Raw genomic sequence first — 27616 nt, 5'->3', positions numbered from 1 at the left:
GGACATATATGTGCAACTTTAGTGGAGTAAATGATGTGCAACGATATGTTAAAACTCCATACATTGCATTATATACTTTAAAGCTTTGTTTGTTGTACATGTGCACTTGGTGTCTTGTATTGAAATTCCACATGCTAAAAAATAAAATCATTTATGGTATCTTCATATATTCACTGAAAGTTGACTTTAAATCATTTAAGTGTCTATAAAAAATGTAACCCTTTGGAAGTTTTCACATTTTGTTGTTGTACAACATTGAATCATAGTAGATTTAATTTGGCTTTATTGACGTTATTTAAAAAAAGACAGATCTGTGCAAAGTGATCTAAAACAATTGCAAATATAAAACATACAATGAATCAATTGCACTACTACTCACTCCCTTTATTATGACATGCCTAAATCATCACTGATGCAGGCAATTGATTTTAGAAGTCACATAATTAGTCAAATGTATAACAATACAGAAAACGTCCACGCGGTGAATATTTTTATAGCCACTGTATCTTCACACTTTAAGGTACCTTCTAATAATTTTACATATTTCTAGCAAACAATTTGAGTTTCATGTTTTATTCAAAAACTTGTAATGCAAATCACTTACCATTTTTGTTTTTAAACATTACTTTTCAAATGCGTTACGCAAAGCGTGAATGAACACGCGCATTTAAACATAAGAATGTTCAAACTTAGCGCAGAATGCTTCATTCTGCTAGCAAAAGTGGTGCCCAAGTCCTTTGGATTTCTTGAAGTAATTCTTATTAACTCAGCAGATATTACCATGAATTAAAATCAAGATAATGCTAAACGCAGATGTTATTCACATAATTTGCTCAACAAGTAAAAGCCTAGTAATTCATTTGTGTTTTACTGTTATTGATTTTGACATTATCTGGATCTTGTGCGTCACTTCTAGTTGCACAGACACGTCACGCGGTGGCACGCTACTCTTGAGAGAGAGTGGGAGAGAGAGAGAGTGAGTGAGATAGAGAGAAAGAGAGAGAGAGAGAGAGAGGCAGAGAGATGCCCATTTACGCGCACGCGCTCACAAGGCGCTCAACCGTGGGAACAGCACTGCTATCTGTTCACGGGCGCGGACGCTGCTGCCTTCCCCACACTTAGAATCAGAGGAAATCTCTCATCGTCAGTTCAGCAGGGGGAAGACGGCTAACTTTTTTGCTTAATGCAATATATGATTCATTTTATTGTAAGTGTTTGAATACGGAGTCTCTTGAAAGGTGGGTCTTGCATTTGGAAACTTTTTTTTCCTGTTCTTGTTTCACGGCTTTCTTCGACTTTACATTAAATAGCTTTTCTTTAGAGATATATTATATCCCGTCTTATGTAGAATTAACATACAATGTATAATCAAACGCCAGGGAACATTCTTAATACATTCTTGCAAAACAAACTAGTTCGAAAAAGAGATAACATATTGACAATACTTGAATGTATTGAATGGTACACACTTTTGTGGCACTTGGAATGAAAAAAAAAAAACCTTTAAAGTTTGCTGCCAACGAAAGAAATATATCGTGTAAGGACCGTATATATAGTACTGCAGCTGGAATGTACGCGAGAAAGAAATACTATAGAATACTATAGAATATTCAATTACAGACACAAACCCACAAATGAACTTCTATACTTGAATATCAAAAATGTACATTACATTTGTAGCTTCAACATCACATACATGGACACGCATGCTTCCTATTTGTCCGCTTGATTATGTTTTTATCCTATTGTTATCCATTGTGTTAATTGGATGTGTGTTCGTTATATACTCTCACAACTGTATTCACACATATAATTAACGATCTATTTCACTCTCACTCTCTTTCTGTATATATATATATACAGTTAACAGACAGATGCAATATGCCTCTGTTAGATTTAATATCCTCTCATTCTTTCTGTATATTTTTACATATGAATAGATAGATGGGCAATAAAATACCGCCTCACTAATGTGTTTCACAATCTATCTATCTATCTATCTATCTATCTATCTATCTATCTATCTATCTATCTATCTATCTATCTGTAACTGGTGTGGTTTCCCCTTGATGTGCAGACGTTTAAATGGATACATGTGTGAGAAAACCCCGTCGAAGCTTCCTGTGAATGATGGCAGATAATTTATTTTTCCGAGTCCCGGAGGCGTTTGGAAGGAATCTGCTGTTATGAAGACAGTTCAAGAGAGTGTCTCAGCGAACACCACAAAGTGGGAGCAGGAGAAAGACCCCTCATGGAAGTGCGCATCTTTTCCAAGCTGGATCATATGTAAGAACCGACAAGGAAAGCAAAAAGTCGGACAGAAGGATTGTCTATGGAGAGTACAAATCGACACACTTTAAAACCATTTCCCAGCACTACGGATTACACGTGTCGCATCGCTTCACCGGCTATTACCTGGAAGGCATGACGCAGTGAAAAGTTTTACAGGTGAGGAATGTGATGTTCTGATGATTTATTTAGTATCTTGAGAAATCCACCGCAGATGGATTATGTTTTATTTCTAGATATTGTGAACGTATTCGGTGACACAGACACATAGAGTATCTGTGTGCCACACTGAAAAAGCGATGCTTTCCGTGTCTTACAATTTATGTACAGCATAATATAGTTTCCCTTCATTCCTAAGCCTTAGAGTATTGACCGAGTCAGCAGCAAAGTTTTTATTTAGACAAAAACAAAAATACCGCCCTGGAGCAAGGGAAACAGTCTCCACTGCTGCCTTCGTTTCACGGGCTAGACAGCAAGCGAGACTGATTGATAAATTATTTGATTTGACATATATATATATATATATATATATATATATATATATATATATATATATATATATATATATATATATATATATATATATATGTTAGATAATTACATATTTATACTTTTGGTTATATAGTAGGCTAATAAAAGGATGAAAATTTACAGCTTCTGCTTTCATGCACATTTTTCGGGTGCAAATCAATTGAATTTAAATATATAAAAAATGCGTGTATTTACAATTATGTATCAGATGCAAACTTTAACTGAAAATTGCATTATGAAACGCTGATAATCTGTTCACTACAAATTGTGGCTATCATCCAACCCATGAAGAGTGAAATTTGTAGTACTGCCATAGAATAAAATTTACGTAACACATTCACTTGGCAGACTTGTAAACTTGATGAAAGTTACATTTCTGACGTTTGCCTCTAGCAACAAGAATCTGATGAAAACATTTCATAAATAAATTTGTTTCTTTGTTTGACTTTGGCATTTAGGTAGCAGGGCAGTGCCATATGTCCTATATGACAATCACTTAGGAGATACTGTGGCATACATTGTGCATGTAGAATATAGGAAATATAGCTGCTGTGTTAAATGAAATGGGGTGTATGTGATTTAGCTCTGCTGTACATGTTCTTGTTGTTAATTGTTGATACTTTTGAGGGTGTTTATATACAATTATTTTAAACAAGTAGAGGTTTTTGTACACATCTTCACAGAATAAATGTAATTCTGAGTCCACTAGGCAGTCATCTACTGGTACAGCTGGTATAAACAAATGCTTGAATCAATATTGGATCTAAAAACTAATGTTCCACCATTCAGCAGTCAAATGACTTATTCTGTTTCCTTGTGCTGTCTCTAAACTTTACATGTGCACAGCTGATGTTCACCAATACATTTAGTAATATAGGCGCTAACAAATAATGCTCCAGGATTTCCCCAGGGGCATCTATAAACAGTGTGGCAAGTTTGCAATACATAATAAGCATTAAACACAAGTTAATGCAAGTCATTAGAAGCCCAATAAATTGTTTTCTGTTAAACACTAAAAATCAATAGAAGACTCCTAATATTTATTTGGGATACTGTTTAAATTCTTATACTTTTCTTAGTAAAACACATTCCCAACATGATGTTCAATGAAAGTGGTTAATATTGTAAGCGGGAAATACAATATTTAATAGTAGTACAATCATCAAACATAATTAACAATCTGTGGGGAACACAGTGGCATGATGATAGAGCTACCTTTTTGAAGCTTGCAAATTTTCAAATAGTTTCTTTGTTTTTTTTTTTCTGGTACTTTTTACTCCCACATCACAAATTAATTAGGAATCTAAAACTGGGCCCACTATTAGTGAGTAAATGTGATTGACTTTAATGTGCCCTACAGTATCCCTTGTAATGTTGCTTCCTACCTTTCACTCAGTCATTTTAATAAACATAGTCAGACAAGATAACAGAACAGCAGGTATTAAATGCCCAGAAATGGCCTTGTCTTAGTGTATTATCCATTATCTAAACAGGACAGCTTACAGTCTTTTCTGCAGATGGAAAGTGATTTGTCAGTTCTGATATTTGTAGAGAGGATTTTCCAGCACTATGGGAACAAACATGTGATTGTTAGATGATTGAAGGAGATATACTGTGAGATTCTAGACTGAGAATTTGGTCAGGTATGTTCAGATTCTCCAGAAGTTACTGTATGAAATAAAAATAAACAAAGTGATTTTATAAAACCAATTTAGACAAGTGTGATTTTCTCATCAGTAATTTCAATTTCCAGTTTAATTTCATATAGCTCTCCACTGAGTACAGACCCTAAAAACACTATAACACAATTAAAGGTAAAATATACATCACAGATTATGTGCCACACAAAAATACAGATTTTGTTAAGCCCACATTAAAGTAGGACAACTTCAAATTGATTAATATAAATGACCCTAACAATATATGTCAATTAACATTATCAGACAGACACAAGAGACTATTTACAAAATTCTTTCCCTACTAGAAAGTTTTATTTCTATAGAGAAGTAGAGTATAAAAGCAGCCTAACAAATATAAAAACAGTCATTTTTCTGCAATGGTTTATTGAAATCTGCCCATTTTGAATGGCTACTGGCCTATCAGAAAGTATTAAATTACTACTAATCATAATTAAAAAAGACAGAAAAATCTGCATAAATATTAACATACTATACCATTTTGATCAAACTTAACCCTAACACTCACATCCCTACAGAAGATTGTATTCATAAGCAAGTTAAGCCAAACCAATTTAGCAAATGAAAAACGTTTGTAGCCCAGGTCGTCAACATTACTGCTATCTTTGGAGACTGTGCAGTAACTGTGCATAAAAGTCCATCCATTAATCCAGCCAACTTTTTTCTAAACCCACTTATCCTGTGCAAGGTTGCGGGAAAGCAAGCATCAGGCTTAAAGCAGGAACAATCCCTGGACAGGGCACCAGCCTATCACAGGGTAAACATAAACAGACACAGACATACACACACTGTCACAGTCACACACACACACACAAACACACACACACACACACACACACGCACACACACACACAAACATATATCAGGGGCCAGATTTAGTATTGCCAATACACCAAACATGCATGTCTTTGTGTACTTTGGGAAGAAACTGGAGCACCCAGAGGAAACCCATGCAGACACATAAAACTCTTGCCTGTGAAAACACTGGATATACTATAGATACACTATACAGACTTAAATACCTGCATAATGGAAGCTTTAAATAATTATGTGTGTATAAATTGTCTGTTGGTATTTAGCTTGCATAAATAGTTTCAAAACTAAAATAGTGTTAGACTGAAACAGCAGAATCTTCGAATGAAACGCAACAAATTGGTATTTGTAATAATGTATGGAATAATACCTGATAAAAAACACCAAAGGGTTTTTCCTTTGGGTTAGATATGGTATGTGTGTGAAATATGATAAGGCATCCTTATCTGATTCAGAAGAGTAAGGAACATTTCAACAGCCTGCAGATTTTTATTTTCTAATGCCTCACAGCAATTGTCTTCGTTAAAAATAGCCATTGAGTTGCAGTCAGAAAGGCAGTCATATGTTTGGGGTTAGTTGGGAATGTTTACTATTGGACGTCTTTTACTGTTTTTAATTATAGAAGATTTAGCTGAGTGAGGGATAAAGAGAAGCAAACTAGGAACAGATACAAAACACATTAGATTACGCGTTGAACTGTATTTGATTAATAAAATCAAATTGAACATGCTATTGCATTGAATCCAATGTACTATAAAACATTAAGACAGTAGAAATGTCATATTATATCATATCATATCATATCATTTGGCAGAAATAAAAGCCCCATAGTCAAACTACTCACATCCAACTTTGAGCTGAAGCTGAACAAAGATATGTACAGTACATAGGATTAGAGATAGTGTATGGTGAGACCATCAGACATTTTATGTCATTCATTGGAATAAACATTGGCTATTTATAATAATACAGGCAGAGTCTGTTTCATATCAGTGCTCATATTATGCATGAACTGGCTTTATAGTACTACTGTACTGTGCATAACACCTACACTCACAACGCCTCCATATTACGCCCTCTGCCTGCTGCCCCTCCCCCGTGTCAACACACACATTCCCAGCACACACAGCCTTGTTAACCAATGCCATTTACAGAGAAAACTCAGCATTACTCATCAAGCATGGCTTTTGGCAGTAGACTTGGGCAAAAAATTAACACAGTATTCCTTGGATTTTTAATATAGATTTTCTTCTTGATAGGCATAACCACATAACCTCTGTTAAAGGCATTAAGGTTACTGAATGCTAGTGTTCATAGGCAATATACAGTGCCATTTGTAGTCTTGAACCAAAACAAAATTCTATTGATTACTATTGCAATGAACCTGATATTGATGATCAATATTCATTGACTTCAGATTGCTGAACATTAAACCATGTCATGTTGTTAGATCCATATATATTAAACTAGACAAAGGGTGTTGGGATGATTTTGCACCTGGGATCAAGTAGTGACAGCTGCTTAGGATGAGTTCCTTGAACCCGATAAGTGAAGAGATTCTGAAATATTTATCATGGGATTTTCTTTGTTTCATGTTTATATTGCCAGTTACAACACATATATGGAAATACATCTTTTCTCGGGTAGTATACACCCACCATGACCCTGAATTGCATCAAGCTGATTTGAGAGTGCTGTGTTCTTGTATTTTTGCTACGTGTTCTTTCAGCAGTAGAGAATTATATGAAAGTTTATAGAATGTCAAAGGTTCTGTTAAGAATGGTTTGTTGACCTTGGACACGAAAATGACCGGAAAGACGGTACACTAAATACAATGGTTGAAGGCTTAGAAGAAGAGAACAGATTTAGGGTCAGGAAATATTTATATTTTGGAATAAAATCTGCTGTCAAAATCTGTATAGGTACAGTAAGTCCAAAGGCTACATGGTTTCAACATGGTATTTTATGTATATTCAGCTTTTTTATTAGTTACTAAATAGTATGTTGATTTCTGTAGCAGGAATTTAGTGCAAAGGAGGGAATTTTACTTTCCTCTCCTTTTAGCCCATAACAGTATTTATGCACTTACCATATTTGCTGTTTTATTTATATATGAAGAACTACTGAATACTGAAATAGTGTTTTATAAGGAATTAAAGTATGGATCGGGCAAAAGGAAGTATACCATATTACCTTGATTTGAATTTTGTGCCTGATCCTAATGAAAGTAAAGCCTGTCTCCTGGGTTTAGATTGTTTCAAAATGGATGACTAGTATTCAAAATGCTTTTCTTTTTTGATAGTTTGTCACCCAGGAGGCTGGATTAGAATTGTATCTTTATTGCCTGTATGGTGTTTACAGATTATTTCTGTGTCTGTGTTGATTTCTCTTTGGGTAATTAGGGTCTGTTTATGGACACCATGTGGGGATGCATAGGTTATTGTGTGCTGTGATGAGCTGAAGCTCTATCCATTTTTGCTTCTCTGAATAGTCTTCGTTTCCTCTGACCTGCTATTGAATTAATTATAGTATGTCCAGTAAGTAAATGAATGGTTTGGAGTAATATGAGCCCCATGAACCTAAATGACCTGAGATATTGAAAGGGTGAAGATATCGTGAAAATTAAAAAAACAGTGACACATCTTTACTAACTTTGTTTTTCTGGGAAATTAATTTTCTGGACACTTCTAAAGATATAGGAGCTATGGAGGGATAGTTTTGTATATAAATGATTGACAAGGATACAAATGGCACCACTCAAAATGGCATAAGACTTGGCAGAGAGAGAGAGAGAGGAATAGATGGAGAGATAAAGAGAGAAACCTACCCTGGCAATGGACATGCAAATCTATACTCCATTCCAGGAATGGGATAGTTAAGTCATTCACCTTAGGCACCAGGTAGAATGAATTGGCCCAAAGAATTAACAGAAGACTAGAAGCACAAGATCACATTTGAGGAGAATTTAAGGCTATAGTCTGAAAGAAGGCTGTAAGGTTAATAGTCACTAGTGTGCAGACTGTTATGTGACAGTCCCTAATCTACTGTGTTGCTGTTTTTAAACAGGTGGCTGAGATGTTTCTCAGGAAAAATAAATTATTAAAGGACACACAAAATAAATGTGCAATTTTTGAGATATTTGACCACCATGGAAATTTTTGATGTGTTGGGATGCATCACAAGAATGTGATCTTTTCCAATCAATGACCCTTATATTAATCCACAAATACAGTGTATTTACAGCTATGCTCAGGTTCTAATTTGGGATCCTTAGGTGGTTTGTCGGGGGGTGAGGGGTCAGCAATGCGCTGTATCAGTGCATGCTCCCAACTTCAACCAGCTGTGCATATAATAAATGATTTATTAAATGTGAAAATGATGTCACATAGTAATGAGCTTAGGATAGCTCCTGAGATTGCTGATTTTTTTTTTTTTTGCATATTACAGATCTGAGTGTAATCAAGCATGTATTACATTGCTTGATGTTATTGGACTTAAATGGTATGAGTGAATGTGTGTTTGTATATGTGTGAACATGCCCTACAATGGACTGCCTGACATTGCTGGAATAGGTTCAGCTTACTGGATAAACGGATTTAGAAGCCAGACAGATGGATGAACACAATTGTACACATTATGATACAACATGTTATCATGTTACTTTGCACTGGGTGAATGTGAACTAAGGTCTTCCTTTTCAACAGTTTGTAGCTACAGATACAGCTAGGCAAAAACATGTCAGTTTTGTCAACTGGACTTGCACTAGACAACTCATCTCCAACAATGCACATAATTAATCTTGTTCAGTAAAAGATAAGATTCTTCTGCTTAATAGTGCAATGGATATTGTTTTAAATTGTTGCTGTTTCTATGCTAGTATGTTGAAATTAATACATATTTTACTGTTCAAATCTTATAATTAAAAAAAAAATACTTTACATTACTTAGCTAATATTATTTTTTTGCACAAATGTTTTATTTGTTTGTCATGCTTTCAAGTTGTGTGCCCTGGCTCACAAAATTAGACAGCATTAAGGACAGAATTGCAAAATTGTTCTTTACATTCAGCACCTTAGTTACAATGTCTCACTGCCCACAATTTCAATCTGTTTTGTGCAGATAATTTATTAATTACCTGCCATTTACTGAGCCACTGAAAATGTAATCAATAAACAAATATTCAATATATTTGGGGTTAACAAACATAGGTAAATAAATAATGGAGTTATATAGGTTCACTGGATAAAAAGGTGAAATTAAGTATTGCACACAGAATGTGTAATGAAACTATTAATTCTAGCTTTGAGTTTAAAAGTAGTATGCATATACACATTTCATAAAACTGGTTTAGGTGCCACAGTTTGTTATTTTATACTAATCAACACACAGATAAATTTTAAAAGCTGCACTGACTGGCACTGGAATTCTTGCCTTTGCCTCACTGTGTGACTCTGACCAATTAATTTGACTGTAGTTCAACTGTGACTATATATATATATATATATATATATATATATATATATATATTGTGATGGACGGCCGGCAGCTCAACCTGGCCTGGGACTCCCCTGAAGTGGAAGGATGGGGGAAGGCAGCTTTTTCAGGACACTGACTCCCCCAAAACACTAGCTTCCCTGGAGTGTAGCTGTGCCCCTGATTCCTGCAGGGCATCCTGGGACTTGAAGTCCGGTTTCTCAGCCCTGTTGGGTGCTGTGGGTGCCGCCAGGGAGAGCTATTAAAGGACCTTGGGAGTCATACTTCCCTTACAACCTGATTAAAGACTTGGGATTCTCCATCTGACCCGTAAATGCTGGCAAGTCACATGGAAGGAAGAGTAGGAGCATTTCCGGAACTGGTGGAGACCCAGCAAGCGAGCCGGAGTTGGGAGGTAGTTGACAGATGTAGCTGGGAGATGGGGAGGGGAAAATTGCATTATATATATTGTGGCGGACGGCTGGGGGTGGTACCCAGCCGGGATGCCCAGGGGGACCAGAGGAGGGCTTGCGCTTCCTCCAGACCACGAGGAGACGACTGCCCTGTTTGCACGGGGGACCACGGGTGCAGAAGTTTGGAAGCTCAACCCTGTAGGAGCCCAAGGTCACCGCCAGGGGGCGCCCTGGTGCCTGAAGAGCCCTGAAATTCAGTACTTCCCCCACACCAGGAAGTGCTGGGGGGAAGAAGACTGGGGACACCCGTAGGGCTTCTGGGTGCGTAGCCGCCACTTCTGCCACACAGGGGAGTGTCCGCGGAGGGGTGTTGGGAAGCACCTGGAGCCCATCCGGGCTTGTATAAAAGCGGCCGCCTCCCTTTATTCGATGACTGGAGTCGGGCGAGGAGTGGATGAAGTTGTATTGGAGAAGAGTGGAGGCGGCCCGAAGAAGGCAGGCACTGGACTGTGAGGCCTGGACTTGACTTTTGTAAATATTGTAAATAAAATGTGTGTTCTGGGTGAGAAAACGTTCGTCTGTCTCTGTCCGGGGCTATATATACAGTATATTGCAAATTATAGTGGGTGCCATCACACAACTGCATAAAACCAAAAAACGGCAAATAATTCTGATGCCCCTGACCTACAGCCACAGGCATCACTCCTTTCCTGGGACATTGATAGTCAAGAATTGTAGGACCAAGAATGAGTGTGCAGACGGGCAGTGACTTTACAGAACAGAAGAATGACAGTTTACTAAGAAAGAGAATTTAACGTGCTTATAAAATGCAGTGTATTTTCAAAGTCAATAAATTAATTCAAATAAATAAATTCCCTAAAATATATACCATAAAACCAACAAAGAATGGGCAGTAAGACTACTCTTCATTTTCTTTCAAGTACAGTATGCAAATTACATATGTGTTAGATGTATGTTTGTAAATATTTTATTACAACATATATATCTTTTTAAAACATGTGTAAAAATGTATAATATTGTACAATATACCATATTGAAAATATTTAAACTGTTACTGTTTTAGTATATTTAAATATATATTTTTGAATATATAAGCACAATCAATGCAGTTGTTTCAACAAATTCTAACTATATTTATGTATGGTGGATAATACATTCTTATTGAAATTTCTGGTTTTGTTAAAGTGAAAGTTAAAATCAAGACAAATCATTTGAAACTTTTTTAACTTTAAGTAAGATCTTTTCACTAAAAAAGTGAAAAGCAACCGAATCATTGCTATAGCATGGTTTAAAATTTGTATTTAGTTTTACCCAATTGTATTTACAACTAAATTATTACTGAAACTATAATTTATTTTAAAATGTGCAAATGTAAATTACTTTGGTAAAATCCAAGTATAGAAAGACTCAAAAATGGCATATACAGTAAATGGCATATCAGTAAAGAACTGGATAAAAGCAAAGCCATATTCAAGCTGTAGAACTCAGATATTAATTATTGTTATAACAGAGCAAATCTGAGAAAGCATTTATCACGATGTCACCCATAAACGTAATCTCAGTTGATATCCAAGCAAGTAGCGCCTAAACAATCTGCACTGGAAATAGCGGGTAGCTCCATGCTTCCGTTTAATTCATGCCCAAAAAATAACAGAATCTGTAGCAGTTTTTATCTGTAAAGATAAGAGACCTGACACCATTGTTGAAAACGAGGGCTTTTGACAAATGATTCGGGTTTTTGAACTGTAGTGTGGTATACCAATCTGAAAGCAATTGAGTGAAATTATTGGACTGAGGCTTTAGGAAGTAAAGCATCACCATATCTCAGGCCATTGGAGAGAGTAACCCAAACTTGTAACAGCTGGAGATCCAGGACTGTAGATTCCTAAGGGACAATCACACATTAAAAACGACTGGGCACCTGTGGTGGATATGTTGCAGATAAGTGCGGTGCATGCCAGTCACACCGGGAGCAACCTTGCTGCCTATATACAGAGCTGCTGAGATGACTTACTTCGGGTCTAAATCCTTTCTAGCATTTCCAATGTGCTGTTCAATTGTGTGACCACATCAACCTGAAGTTTGTGAGTTGGCAAGTCCAGTAAACTTTGCTTCTCTTTAAGCACATGGCTAGCAGTACTGATACGATGGAAAAAGTTTGCAGTATTACCCAGCAAAGCAAGTGGATAATTGTTGGAATTTTCAGAGCAGCTTGCAATATAAAAATGAGCATGTGCGTAAAGCAACTAACACGAAGTAGCTCCATACTAGCGGCGTTATCAGTCATGATGGCCTGTTCTTTTTCTTTTTCATTTTCATTGCTGTCAACAAGCATCAGCTCTAGATTCTTGTTTTAAAATGCTTCCTTTTTGTCTTAGGACTGTGAGGACACATTTTCGAGACTGATTAACATGGCTGCTACAAGTGAGCAACTGAAGATATGGGTAACTTGTAGAATTATAGAAAGACAGAGAGACTTCCCACTGTATCTTTAATTTTGACTAATTCAAGATTATTTTAAATGTCCAATAGGGGAATAAAATTGGCTAACAGCTTAGTTGAAGGGTGTCTACATGGAGATTCATAACACACAAATAGGTTGCTGAATAAAATTTATTATTTAAGAAGCTATGTATGATAATTTTATAACAGTATTATTTTGCAAGATGATATAGATATTTTATAAAGTAGATCCCATTGCCATTATGTTAGTTAAATTATTATGAATTTTAAATGAGTGCAGTGCTGTGAAAAAGTTTTTTGTTTTTTTTTAAGAGGAATGATATTTTGTTTTACTATACATTTCTACATCTTCCAAATGCTAATGTTAACTGCTCATTACTAATCAAGTAGTTCTTCTTAAATGTCATTCCATGCTTATGCATATGTTATGAAGTCACTATGTAGACACCCTTTAAATAAAGTTTTACTGAAATGTATCATATTATATTAATGTTCTGTATACATGGTTATTTCTAAAAAAAAACACCAGTTCAAATCATCAGTGCACACTAATTCAGTCAAGATAAAATCAATATCAAATTGAATCGGAGAATCAGTGCTGATACCCAGCTCTAAATGACACATAAGAGCTAGCAACTGCAAAAAATTTGAGACAAGCACAGTGATGCTTTCCATTAAGCACTTGGTTGCTTTGTCATATAGGCAAATGTATCAGATATGCATTTTGAATTTAGGGCTTTAGAGGGACAGAAAATGGCTCCAGAAATTAGAGAAAAGCCAATGCACAATAATCACAGAGTGTTATGTAGTTCTAGTGCTTGTTTTTCTCATGCTTTAGAAATGCTGATGTAATATGATTATTTTTTCAAAACACCTTTTTGAAAGATACTTTACTACCTTTGGCTTATAAGCACCAAGTACCAGGTACTACATGAAAGAAAGTACCTTTCATATGTGGAGGTTATACAAGATATTTTATCTGTAAATAAATGGGTTGAGCTGCATTATAAATACAAAGCTGATACTCCCAGACACTTTACTTGACAATTTCCCAGGACAAAACTTAATGTGGTGTCCTGCAGTTAAATTGATTTAATTTAAGCAATAAGAAATTCTGACAAAAGCAATACAATTACAGGATTAAGCAACTTTGATCATTGAACACTGAACCAACCAAAAGACACTCAAGCAATGATATGATGAAAACTTCAAAAGTTAACACAAAGTGGCATGGAACTTGAAGGTTGTATGTTTGTTTTGCATGATTAGAAACTTAGAAATATCTACAAATTCCAAGGGCTATGAAATAGAGGTTATACTCTCTACCTTAGGGAAGAAGGAAATTGCTATTCACATTTTGTGAATATTAAGAAGGATGGTGAACAATGCAAGTTAGAATTTCAGTACACTCTGTACCTGTGACAATAATGACCCTGTAAAACCTATAATATGTGTGTAAACTTAAAGGCTCTGATGTAAAGAATGTAGTAAAACAAAGGCTCAGGTTAGGAAGAAACTAAAAATCTTTTGAATATTGTTAACTATGGGCTTTTCACACAACTCCAAGTACTTATTTCCCCAGAACTCTTGGACTGTTATAAGAAAATGCTATTATCAATTAAACAAGTAATTTTATGTGCTGTATTTGAAAATAGCTAGTGAAAACAAAAGGTCAAAGCATGAAGTTTGTAAGCATCAATCAATATTAATATCTCTAATCATATTAATCAGTGTCAGAGGTGGCTGGGGTGGCGACCCGGCCGGGACGCCCAGGAGGACCGGAGAAGGGCTTGTGCCTTCCCCAGACCATCTGGGGGCGACCGCCCTGGTTCCTTTGGGGGCCACGGGTACAGAGCTTTGAAGCTCCACCCTGTAGGGGCCCGTGGTCACCGCCAGGGGGTGCCCCCATGCCTTTGTAGCCCTGGACCTTTAGCACTTCCGCTATACCAGGAAGTGCTGGGGGGAAGAAGAGCAGGGACACCTGAAGTGCTTCCGGGGATGCAGCCGGCACTTCCGCCGCACAGGGGCATGTCGGCGAGTGATTGCCGGAACCCCCTGGAGCACATCTGGGTGACAATAAAAGGGGCCGCCTCCCTCCAGTTGACAGGAAGAGTCGGGTGGAAGTGGACGGAGCTCAGAGGAGAGGAGTGGAGGCGGTCTGAGGACTGAGCAAGGCATTGTTGTGCGGCCAGGACTTGAAGGGGTGATTGGTGCTGCGGCACTGGGTTGTGCACTTTACCACTTGTAAATAGAGTTGTAAATAAATGTGTGTGGCGAACCAACATGTCTACCTGTCTGTGTCCGGGCTGTACCCCACAACAGATAACTTTTTACTTGGAGTATGAATCATGGGTTTCTTAAATTTTCCAACTGCCTGTACTTCATTACTTTTTTCTTTTCTCCAGAACAAAAATCTAAAACCATGCAAAATATATATATTTATTTATTTTTTATCAGATAGAGTACAGCAATTAAAAATAACTTTTTACTCCCACGGTCTGAGTTCTTGTTAAGCTGAAATATATGCTGTGATATTAAATGCACTTTAATGTGCTGTAAGTGTTTTTGCCACATTATTCACTTTGAAAAATACAATGCAAAATAAAGATTGGGCAACGGATTAATTGAACTTGTTTAAGAGAAGTACAAAATGCAGTCTCGCAGGGTTACTTCTGGGTCAGCTATTGCTTTTCATTTAAATAAATTATACACTACAGATAAAGAGATGCTAATTACAATTGCAGTGTTCACAAAATTGGAGGCCACAGTAGGTAACTAACATGATACTGAAAGATTTAAAAATGTAAAAAGGTAACAGATATGTGGCAGGTGGAGCTTACTGATTGTACATTTGTTTTTTAAGTGTTGTAAGGAAACGATAATTACCTTTTGACTGTTACAGATAGTCATGTTGTGTTTGTCACTGTGCACATCCACACATTATAATGAAGTGTGCCAAGTGCTTGATAACTTAATGGTAAAATCCTTGGCATATGTGGGAAAATTGAAAGGTGCCCCTTTTACTTGTTTTTTAAAGAAATGTTTTAACTTTTAATCAATTTATCATCTTACATATTTATATAATGTAACATAACTACAGAATAAAGAACATAAGGGTAGAGATTATACATACCATTAGTCCAAATGCAACATTTTGTATCTTTACATTTCATTTTTATATAAATATTGCATGGAAGTGAGGCACAATGGTACATTGATTTGTACTGCTACCTTTCAACTACCTAGGCTCAGGTTTGGGTCCCAATCTGAGCACTGCCTCTGTGACATTTGCACATTCTCCATTGGTTTTCTGATATACAGTACGTCAGATGCCAGATAAAAGTCCAAAAGTTCACTTTATTAATAATCAACAGTGCACAAAGCACCTTCCTCTCCACAATACTCACTCAATAAATCCAATACAAATAATCAATAGTCCTCCACACTCCCAGACGCGTTGCCACCCTTCCACCCAGCTCAGCTCAACGCTCTAGTATCTCTCTCAGTCTTTTATAGTCCCTGACCCGGGAGTGTTTCCAATGCCCAGTCCATGTGATCTCCATATCACTTCCGGGTAAGATAAAAAGTCCTTTTCTTCTCCCTGGAAGTACGTCATTCCTCCTGTCCATGTGACTTGGACGTACTTCCGGGGCGTAGGTGAAACCAAAGTCTCTGTGCCGTCCTGCAGCGTCCCCTGGAGGTCCCCATGGTATCCAGCAGGGCTGTGATGAAAAACTCCACTGTCCATGATGCCCTGCTGGAACTCAGGGTACCTCTATGCTGCATGCAGGGCTCCACCTGGCGGCCTGAGGGTATTGGCCGGGATGAAAGGTCGGTCATATCCCACACAGGTTAATTGGTGACTCCAAACTCGACCTCTGTGGGTGTGAGAATAAGAATGCCAACCAGGCCCTGCACTGGTTCTTCCTTTCATCTTTTTCCTTTGGACAATGGATTGAGAAATATTTTAACAGAGTCCAAGAGAAGGGCACTTAAAGTGTGTGTACCATTAAAATATAATACATAATGTATTGAGTTACCAGTTTATAAAGTATATAACCACGCTTTTACACAAATGATACATTTGAGTACATCATACACCATGAGATAGTAGTATATGGTTTTAATCAACCAGTACAGTATTTCTAGAATTAATTTGTGTTCAACTAAGCATTGAAATCAGCAAAACTAGTACCCTTCATGACTTTAAATGAGGCATTTTAGTTAAAGCTAGGCATGTCGATTAGAACAACCCTCACAGCTGTCATCATACGCACTTCATGCACAGCCATTTTACTGGTTTACTGTTAATGGAGCAAGCAGCAAAAAACTACCAGTGATAGATGATCCTTTGAATGAAAACTACTTTTGGATTACAGAAGTCAAAGAAGAATGATGAGAATTATTGAAAAGAAATTTCTAATGGACCGTGGCTAATTTAATTGTAATAATTGGCATTTTTAGCAGCACATCAATAAAAACGCTCCGTTCAAACTATTAATAGGAAGTCAATTCACAGCACATCACAATCAATATCTTTTGTCTGAGGCAGTTAAAAAGATGGTTATAGATTTGTTTGTACATGTTGTCACACATGTACGCCTTGGGGTCATCTTCAGGGCTTAAGCAAGGTAAGTGATTCCTCCCTAAACCAGGCAGAGGTGTTGTTGCTAACTCTTCCATCTGCTGTACTGAGAAGAGCCTTGGCAAGTGACACTGCCATAGGAGTCCAGTGAAGACCTCATCCCTTCAGGTTGGAACCAAATAAAAATGGGCATGCCTGGAACAGCAGGGGCCTCATGTATAACGCCGTGTGTAGAACTCGCACTATAACATGGCGTAAGCACAAAAGCCGAAATGTGTTTACGCACAGAAAAATCCAGATGCAGGAATCTGTGCGTACTCCAACTTCCACGTTCTTCCGTTACATAAATCCCGATCAGCGTGAAAACTAACGCTCGTGCACGCGCATTATGTAACGCCACAAATACTCCCAGAATTACGCCTATTTGAATATGCAAATCAATATAAATCGCCCTTAAGCGCAGCCTTCTGTGAAAAGACAATGGGAAAAGCACGGGGAAAATATAAGAATTTCAGCGAATACCAAGTGGAGGCAAAGGAAAAACATACTATTTGTTCAAATAAACCGTGGTATAATCAACAAAAGGAAGTTGATCAAGTGACATAGCGTGTTGGAGAAACTTGAAAGCTCACATTCACAAAATCGCACAGTGCCGGAAATAAAAAAGAAGTCACATATCAAAGTTGCCCTGAAAAGAAGAGTTGTAAGCCCACTGTCTGAGTGTCATATGAAAGTTTATTAGGGTACAGAGAAAAAAGGCACACGGTGGGGAAAAAGCACGAAATGTCAACTTCAATCTCGACATTTCCACTTTAATCACGTAGTTTATTTTGTCATTTAGTAGAACATTATAAACTTCATCTTAAAATCGTTTAATCAACCAGTTTCTCAAATCACATCGTAATTAAAGTAGCATGTTAAATGCTTTGTTTTGTATTTGATCTTCTACTCGTATGTGATCTATGTGTGTGAATCACTACTTGCTTCTTAAACTGGCTCTCTTCCTCCAACTGGACACAGAGTCCATTACATTCATGATATTACAGCTCTCTGAATAACTAAAATACTGAGATGTATACGTGATGTCATTTTCATGATGATAGGAGTTAAAGCACATTATTAAACATGTGTTTCATGAGCCTCGTGCTAATGACAAGCATTTATCTTTTGTCGAAATTTGTCGCTGCGTTTTTAGCTGTGTTGTTATTTTCTCTTTCTGTTTTATATTCAATATACACTCATCTAAAGGATTATTAGAAACACCATACTAATACGGTGTTTGACCCCCTTTCGCCTTCAGAACTGCCTTAATTCTACATGGCATTGATTCAACAAAGTGCTGAAAGCATTCTTTAGAAATGTTGGCCCATATTGATAGGATAGCATCTTGCAGTTGATGGAGATTTATGGGATGCACATCCAGGGCACGAAGCTCCCGTTCCACCACATCCCAAAGATGCTCTATTGGGTTGAGATCTGGTGACTGTGGGGGCCATTTTAGTACAGTGAACTCATTGTCATGTTCAAGAAACCAATTTGAAATGATTCGAGCATTGTGACATGGTGCATTATCCTGCTGGAAGTAGCCATCAGAGGATGGGTACATGGTGGTCATGAAGGGATGGACATGGTCAGAAACAATGCTCAGGTAGCCCATGGCATTTAAACGATGCCCAATTGGCACTAAGGGGCCTAAAGTGTGCCAAGAAAACATCCCCCACATCATTACACCACCACCACCAGCCTGCACAGTGGTAACAAGGCATGATGGATCCATGTTCTCATTCTGTTTACGCCAAATTCTGAGTCTACCATTTGAATGTCTCAACAGAAATCGAGACTCCTCAGACCAGGCAACATCCAGTCTTCAACTGTCCAATTTTGGTGAGCTCGTGCAAATTGTAGCCTCTTTTTCCTATTTGTAGTTGAGATGAGTGGTACCCGGTGGGGTCTTCTGCTGTTGTAGCCCATCCACCTCAAGGTTGTGCACGTTGTGGCTTCACAAATGCTTTGCTGCATACCTCGGTTGTAACGAGTGGTTATTTCAGTCAAAGATGCTCTTCTATCAGCTTGATTCAGTCGGCCCATTCTCCTCTGACCTCTAGCATCAACAAGGCATTTTAAGCCCACAGGACTGCCGCATACTGGATGTTTTTCCCTTTTCACACCATTCTTTGTAAACCCTAGAAATGGTTGTGCGTGAAAATCCCAGTAACTGAGCAGATTGTGAAATACTCAGACAGGCCCGTCTGGCACCAACAACCATGCCACACTCAAAATTGCTTAAATCAGCTTTCTTTCCCATTTTGACATTCAGTTTGGAGTTCAGGAGATTGTCTTGACCAGGACCACACCCCTAAATGCATTGAAGCAACTGCCATGTGATTGGTTGATTAGATAATTGCATTAATGAGAAATTGAACAGGTGTTCCTAATAATCCTTTAGGTGAGTGTATATTGGCGTGGCCGCCCCAAGAGTCCTTGCTTTTCTTTCCCCAAGTAACCGATCGCCATACAATTAGCTCTGTAATAGACGTTAAGCCATCTGTAAGCTTAGCGCCGATTCTTCAAAACGTTTTAAGAACATTGAAATATCTTCGTAGTACATGTTTAATTATTCTATCCTTCACGACAATCCCAGTGAAGAATATAGATTATTTAAATGAAGTTAAAGTTTTATGTGTATAATTTAACAAACATATTTTGCTGCATTTCACCTTAAAAATGATATCGTCATCATATGTAAATACGCGCTTTATAAAGTGGCCCAGGTTGTGAGATATTATAACTGTAGTGCAAGTTTACAGTGGGGTGATTGTACTTATAAGTACAAACCGTTCTACAAGGAGCAATTGATTGAGTGCATTTAAAGATTAAACTGTTTCTGAACCGCGAGGTCCGTACAGGAAAGGCTTTAAAACGTTTTGCAGTGGCTGAGACAGCGTGTCCTTAAAGCTGTATACCGATAATTCTCTTTCCGATCAGCTGCTGCTGTGATTCACACTCAGATACAGTGATATCAATACTCCGAGTCGTACAGTGAGAGTAATAAGGAAAAAGATGATCCGCTGTGGCAACTTCTAACGGGAGGAGCTGAAAGAAGAAGAAGAAGAAGGAGAAGTGAGAGTAACAACGCTAAAGCAGTTATGGTATTTGGAATACTATGGCTGTTCCCTGGACCATTATATTGTTACAAGTTAATTACAATCAGATGCATTACACTAATAAACAATATGCGGTTAGTTTCTGTGTATTTATAAAGCCGCGGCATGAAAATAATGAGTAATCACACAAGAACAGTAGCATTGCTTTGACGCTGGGTGCCGCCAGTTTGCAAAACCGAGCAGAGAACTTGCGTACGACAAGGCATGAGGTACCGTGAAAAAGTGCGTGGCTTTACGCCAAGTGTAGGTTTTATACATCGCGATTTGAACGTGGAAAAGTTCTTACGCAACATTTCTGTGTGTACGCACCGTTTATACATGAGGCCCCAGGTCTTATTTGGACCTTTAACTTGAATATGAGAAGAGCTTCCAAGCTGCCTGAAACAGACTTGCTTCAGCTCTTGTATATTGGGGAAAGCTATTGTGGGCTGTTTTGTTTATTTCTGTAAAGGCTGGATTGGCCAAGTTTTCTTTCAGTTGAAGGCCACAATGATGTTGTGTTTCTTTAATTAAATGAAGTTGTCCAGGTGGTTTTCTAACTTTTTTCTTGGCTCCCCTAGTCTTCCTGGCTGTTGCAATGTATATGTTATTCCTTCATTACATGCACACTGTTCCTAGAAAACACTATTACTATTTTAATATGCTTAACAAACTAACTAATGCTCTAAGTAAACACAGAGTAACAACACACTTTTCATCTTTTTCTCTGCCGCATCCACAGTGCTTTGCACAGCTGAAGCCGCCTACTTCCTCAGCCTAACTCCAGGTTTACTCCACCTTTCAGTCAATCGTAGAAACAAAGGGATGTGCCACAACTTAGTAAATCATATCCAAATTCAATATCGGTTTTCTGAGTATCAGCTCAGAATGTACCACTTATTGGACTATAAGACCAAGTTGGAAGGTTAATGTTGTCAGTGAAAAAACAGAAAGCGTGTCTCTAGAGGGCATAGAAGCAAGAATACTAGATCACTGATGAGTAAAAAATGGTTCATCATGCAAATCCAGTTATCTTTTGCAACATGCTGATAGAAAGATCAGAATTTGATGATAGCAACATGCATCCATGGAGCCAACTTGTTTGGTGGCAACAGTACAGTCCAGTGATGCCAATGTGATCATTTAGGGAATGTTTCCTGGCACACATTAGGTTTCCTGGCAAGGGGCACATGACAGCAATATCAAAATGCTTTAGTGACCAAAACCGTATGATACATCTTTGGGATGAGGTGGCCGTTCTAATCAAATCAAACCATAATGTAGTCATTTCCTCATGCGACAACATGCCTGAACAACCTGGCCAGAATATCATAGAATCTACACCCAGATTAACTCAACACACTACTAGATAGGTGGATCTAATGAACTGGCAACTCAATGTACACACAAGTTTAAGGGTGGCATATTGAGAAGGTGATTAGTGTTACTGTATTGTAACTTTGTAGGCCTAGATGCAAAGTTTGGCCTGTTATGGCCTATGTGGAGTTTGCAAGTTCTTACTACATGTTCTTGCTTTTTTCAGGATAATCTATCTATTTTATCCACAAAACTCCAACATGCATTGTGGGTTAATTGACATCTCAGTTGTGCAGTGTAACGGTAAGATATACAGCCTGCTCCAAGCAAAGAAACAATAAAGATGTTATCACAAGTCTTTCTTCTGCTTGTGCTACATCTGTTTAATGTACAGTGTCTGGTAAACAGAAATGCTTTCCAATGGATTGCAAACAAGTGACTCTAAGCCCTTAACTCTATGTTGCCCTTAGTGTATTCATCTCAGTTATAGATCGTAAGTATCAAAATGACACATCATGCTTCAAAAGGTCAGCTCCCTATGGGGCAAAATATTCAGTAGAATTATTTATTACCCATGGCAATTTGAAACAGAAATGTCAAAACTGTTAAATATCATTAATGGAAAAGTGGGCATAGAAAGTGGGTGGTTGGTTGAATGGATGAAGTATAAACACAAACACATGTTATCAAATGCACATAATTTATTCATTTTCCTATTCATGTGAATTATGATTTTAACTTTTGCATTAGCTGAAGGGGTAAACATAAGAAGTCTCCCTGGGCACAATACCGTTGCAGAGGCTCTTGTATCCTTTCCAGTTTGCAGTACCTTTTCACTGTACTATACTTCCTCTCTGCATTCTGACTCCTGGTTTGTACTGGACAACTACATAAAAGAAACTTCTTTGGAAACCATATCTGTTTTAACTTGAGTAATATTTTCTGACTCAGATTTTGGATTTCTAGCATTCTTAAAATCTTCACAATCAGAATCTTTCATGTCTTTTTTTTGATTATTTAAAAAAATAATTTCCTAACTGTTGGTGTACCCAGCCTTCTCAACTAACTACTGTTCCATCTGTGCTGAAAAATGCAGCCTTTGGACTTCATTCAAGAATCTCATTTACTGCAGAGAGATTTAATCCAACCCCGAAAAAGATGTGATACCATGAGCAAAAACTGGAATTATTCTTTTTTGCTGAAGGAACTTTCAAACAATCCATTCCTGTAAAAGCAGTCATTACTTAATCTACTTAATCCGCAGTCGCAAGGAGATACTACACTATATTGATTTTTCCTCCTTCTTTATTGATTATAAGGCAAATTATAATGAAAAACATCTGACACAGAAGTCAACAAGCCCAGGCTGGATAATACTGCTGTAGATGCTATCAAGTTTAACCTCAGATCCTAAGGTTGAAGGCCCTCATTCTGCTTTAGCCTTACAGAATTACATTTATCCACTCATTAAGCTTGCAAAAATCCCTGTACTATAATAATGTATCTGAACTGTTCACTAAATAAGTCAAGTGCCTTGGATTGAACACAAGCAAAATTGTAAATATACTAAATTTAGTTGTTATGTATGCAATACTTTACAAGGAGTAGATATATAGCACTCTGCTATTAGTGCCTTTAGGCTTTTTCTGTTTTTTGGTTATAATTAAAATCAGTTCACTACGATAGATAGATAGATAGATAGATAGATAGATAGATAGATAGATAGATAGATAGATAGATAGATAGATAGATAGATAGATAGATAGATAGATAGATTATTGTGTTTGAAATGGGGAATGAAAATTTTACAGAAGCTCAAAAATATATATAAGAGCTGCTGCTGTTAATAACAGGCTTGTAGGTGGAAGTAAGGTAAGGTCAGACCACAGGTTTATGTTTAAAGTCATTAACATTTGAATACAGCAAGTTTTGCTTGTGTTGTCCATGAATGGAATTTACTGATTGACATTTGTTTATTGAAGTTACTAGCATTCAGGGTAAAGCTTTAATAAAATATTGGTAACAGAGTTAGTAATTTCTGTTGCTGACTCAGCCAGAATGATGTAAGTTAACTCCCTGGGCAGTAACATGAATGAATTCAGCTCACATTTTGATGTCTGAATTGCCCATTTAGTTTTAATTGCACTTTGCTCCCATTTGCACCGTTTCTTATTCAATTAGATCTCTAGTCTCTCTCATGTGTTTTCCACTCAGTCTGATGAAAGTTGTCCAGCATTAAAATAGTGTCTCTGCAGTACACAAATTGCCACAGTACCTGAACTCACCATAACTTAGTTATGACATGAAATAGTTCATATACCTTATATAAAAGTAATCAAACATTTCTCATTATGCGGAGTCAGGCCAGGTCTGAATCATTTTCTCCTTACTGTTATCCTCACTCCGGATCATTGCCTCTTCCATCATTGAATGTAACTTTTATCCTGGTTCTGGATTTGAGCCCTTTCATGCTTTCCATCCTCAGATGAGCCGCTCCTCCAAATGGGTCTAATGGAGCTTCTTGGGCAGCAGTGGTCACAGTGCTACCAGGTGAATACAGGAATATTTAATATATCCCACTTTATGTTCTCAGAGTCTCTTACATTCTCAGATGTAATAGACATAGGTAGCCATCCAATCCTTTATGCCTCAACCTGTGACATCTGTCAAGTTCACAGCTTGTCCAGTTGAGAGGAGCTGATACTCAAGTCTGCATTGGCAGCTGCAACTCTTCAGTTTCATTTAAAAATTCTTTCAAAAATTTATAGTAACAAGCCACAGGCCAAATCTTAATATTAATGCAGTAATCCCTCCTCGATCGCGGGGGTTGCGTTCCAGAACCCCCCGCGATAGATGAAAATCCGCGAAGTAGAAACCATATGTTTGTATAATTATTTACAGTATATATATTTTAAGCCCTTATAAACTCTCCCACACTGTTAACATTATTAGAGCCCTCTAGACATGAAATAACACCCTTTAGTCAAAAGTTTAAACTGTGCTCCATGACAAGACAGAGATGACAGTTCTTTCTCACAATTAAAAGAATGCAAATAGATCTTCTTCTCTTCAGGAGCAGAGAATTTCAGAGAGAGAGAGAGCGGCTTGCAAAGAAAAGCAAACAATCAAAAAATCAATACGTGTGCTTTTAAGTTTACCGAAGCACCGCAATAAAGCAGCATTTTTTAGAGGAGCGTCAGTATCTTTTAAGCAAACATCCTCTGTGCAAACAGCCCCTCTGCTCACATCTCCTTCGTCAGGTGCAGAGAACGTCAGAGAGAGAGAGAGAGAGAGAGCGAGATTAAAGCAAACAATCAAAAAATCAATAAGTGTGCTTTTGGAAGCACCGCGATAAAGCGGCATTTTTTAGAGGTGCCTCCGTATCCACTAGGCTAGGGGTCCTCAATCACGGTCCTGGAGAGCCGCAGTGGCTGCAGGTTTTTGCTCCAACTCAGTTGCTTAATAAAAAGCACTTATTGCTAAAGTAACACTTCTGCTTCACTTTAGTGATTTTGAGCCCTTATTGCTTAATTTTGTTTTAAACAGCTATTTTAATTGCTCCTTATTATCAATAACATGCAAATGACAAGAGAGAGCAGCATTTCTCCATTTAGCTTATTTACATTTACACCTGTGTGTATTTATCTGCACTACTGGGTTTAATTAAATACTTGGAAGAAAAATGAAGAGAAAAAAGTGAAGGACTGAGAATTACTCATCCATTTTAGCCTTCAAATCATTTGCATGATAGAAAGGGAAAGAAAATCTAGGATATGAGAATGACCTGACATCGCAGACTTAATTTAATTTCATAGCTTGTTAGTGCTTTATTGGCAAGAATTGCTTTCTAATTAAGCAACCAGGTCAGAACAAAACCTGCAGCCACTGCGGCTCTCCAGGACTGGGATTGAGGACCCCTGCACTAGGCAAACAGCTTCTGTGCAAACAGCACCTCTGCTCACACCCCCTCTGTCAGGCGCAGAGAATGTCAGAGAGGGTGAGATAGAGACAGAGACAAGCAAACAATCAAGCACCGCACAGGAAGTATATCTTATAGCAATGAGGAGTTTTAGTTAATATGTAATACATGCTCTGATTGGGTACCTTCTAAGCCATCCGCCAATAGCGTCCCTTGTATGCAGTCAACTGGGCAAACAAACTGAGGAAGTACGTACCATAAATTAAAAGATAGATAGATAGATAGATAGATAGATAGATAGATAGATAGATAGATAGATAGATAGATAGATAGATACTTTATTAATCCCAAGGGGACCCATTGTCCGTAGAAATCCGCGAACCAGCGAAAAATCCGTGATATATATTTAGATATGCTTACATTTAAAATCCGCGATAGAGTGAAGCCGCGAAAGTCAAAGCGCGATATAGCGAGGGATTACTGTAATTAATAACTTCAAAAACATAAGTAATTGAAAAAAAAATTGTAAAAAAGGAGACAGCATCTGTAAAGGCTGCCACATATTTTTTATTATTACAACTCCATTTTAAAAATATTTTTAAAATGTATCCATCCATTCATTCATACATACACTTTCTAACCTCCTTCACCAATTCAGAGCATCCATCCTGTGAAACCCTGGGTTCAAAATGGTAACGAATGCATCACATTAAGTTACATGAGCCCAATTTAGATCCTCCAGTTAAGTCACTATATGCTTCTTTAAGATGTAGGAAAAAATAAGACAAATTTTGCCCAATAGTTCAAGTAGAAGCATTTACCAAACTCTCGTTGTTTCTAAAAATTTGTATACATATGATATAAATATGTATTATCCCATGAGGTCATAACCAATTTTTCTGCTTCCAAGCATCCTTACTTAGACTGTTATTCACCTTCCACCTATAAGCTTTAAAGCTAGCTAGACTCTGACATCATAAAGGAGGAACTTAATACTTGCCAACAGAAAACGCAATGACATCAGTTTCACAGAACCCTCTCTGCTACTGCATCGAGATGCCATATAATGCATATTCTAAGATGGCATATCTCTAATTTACCATCCTATTTTCATGTTTGAGTGATACCTAAACAAACATAGATACAATTGGACACCAAGTTATCCAGATGTACCTTTGCTTTCAGTCTTTTCCTGGGTATTATTACAAAACTCAGTTGTAAATCATCATTGGTTGGTATCCTCAGTGCCAAAACATCTTTTAGGTGTTGTGGGAAGGAATGGTAACATTACAAAGTGGTGAATGATTTACCATCATAACTTTTTTGGAATGCGTTCCAGGCTTGAAATGCAGGAATGAGTGTATATTAACAAATGAAATGAAGTTGACCACACAAAATATGAAATATCTTGGGGTCATACAGTCTGCAATGAAAAATTTAAGATCACTGCATTTTTTTTATTTGCATTTTCCATACCATCCAAACTTTTTCTGATTTGGGGTTGTAGTTTGAAACGGATTAACTTAAATGGAATCCAACATACAGTATCTGTCCATTAGTAAATTATTGAACTATGGCCAATTGTCAAAAGAGGAGAGGAAGTCAAAAACTTAGGTCAGTGGTCAATTATAATAGACAAAGACAAAAGATAACAGACACATTCACACTCCCAGAGACCTTGGCCAACTGGCCATTCACCTCCTCCTAGGCATTCTATAGTAAAGTCTGGGCTGGGCTGTCTAATCTGACAATAGAAATTTTCCATCCCTTGATGCTGGGGCTCTCAGTATCTCAGAAGTCTTTCCATGGGCAGGTAAACAGCTTGGAAGTAGAGCAATGGCACCAGCACAGAACATTAAGAAGAGAAACAGGAAAGATGTGAGTTAGTAGTTGTTCAAAATTATTATATTACTTACATTTTTGTACAAATGTCTAACAAACAAAGATGCAAT

The 27616-nt window shown here is 37.4% G+C and overlaps 1 protein-coding gene across 1 annotated transcript in view; it reads left to right on the top strand.

Annotated features, from left to right (window-relative positions):
• The first annotated feature begins 1070 nt into the window (after nucleotides 1-1070).
• The window catches only part of tmem200a (transmembrane protein 200A), an 86480-nt gene continuing 59934 nt past the window's right edge, over nucleotides 1071-27616 (top strand). The window contains exons 1-2 of the mRNA XM_039747466.1: nucleotides 1071-1238; nucleotides 2078-2448. The gene's annotated coding sequence lies outside the window, so the exon portion shown is untranslated. The remainder of the gene's footprint in view (nucleotides 1239-2077; nucleotides 2449-27616) is intronic.

Source organism: Polypterus senegalus, chromosome 3 (genome assembly GCF_016835505.1).
Source record: "Polypterus senegalus isolate Bchr_013 chromosome 3, ASM1683550v1, whole genome shotgun sequence".
NCBI classification, from domain to species: Eukaryota; Metazoa; Chordata; class Cladistia; order Polypteriformes; family Polypteridae; genus Polypterus; species Polypterus senegalus.
The sequence above is the reverse complement of the archived record's forward strand: the minus strand, read 5'-3'. Positions and strand labels throughout refer to the sequence as shown.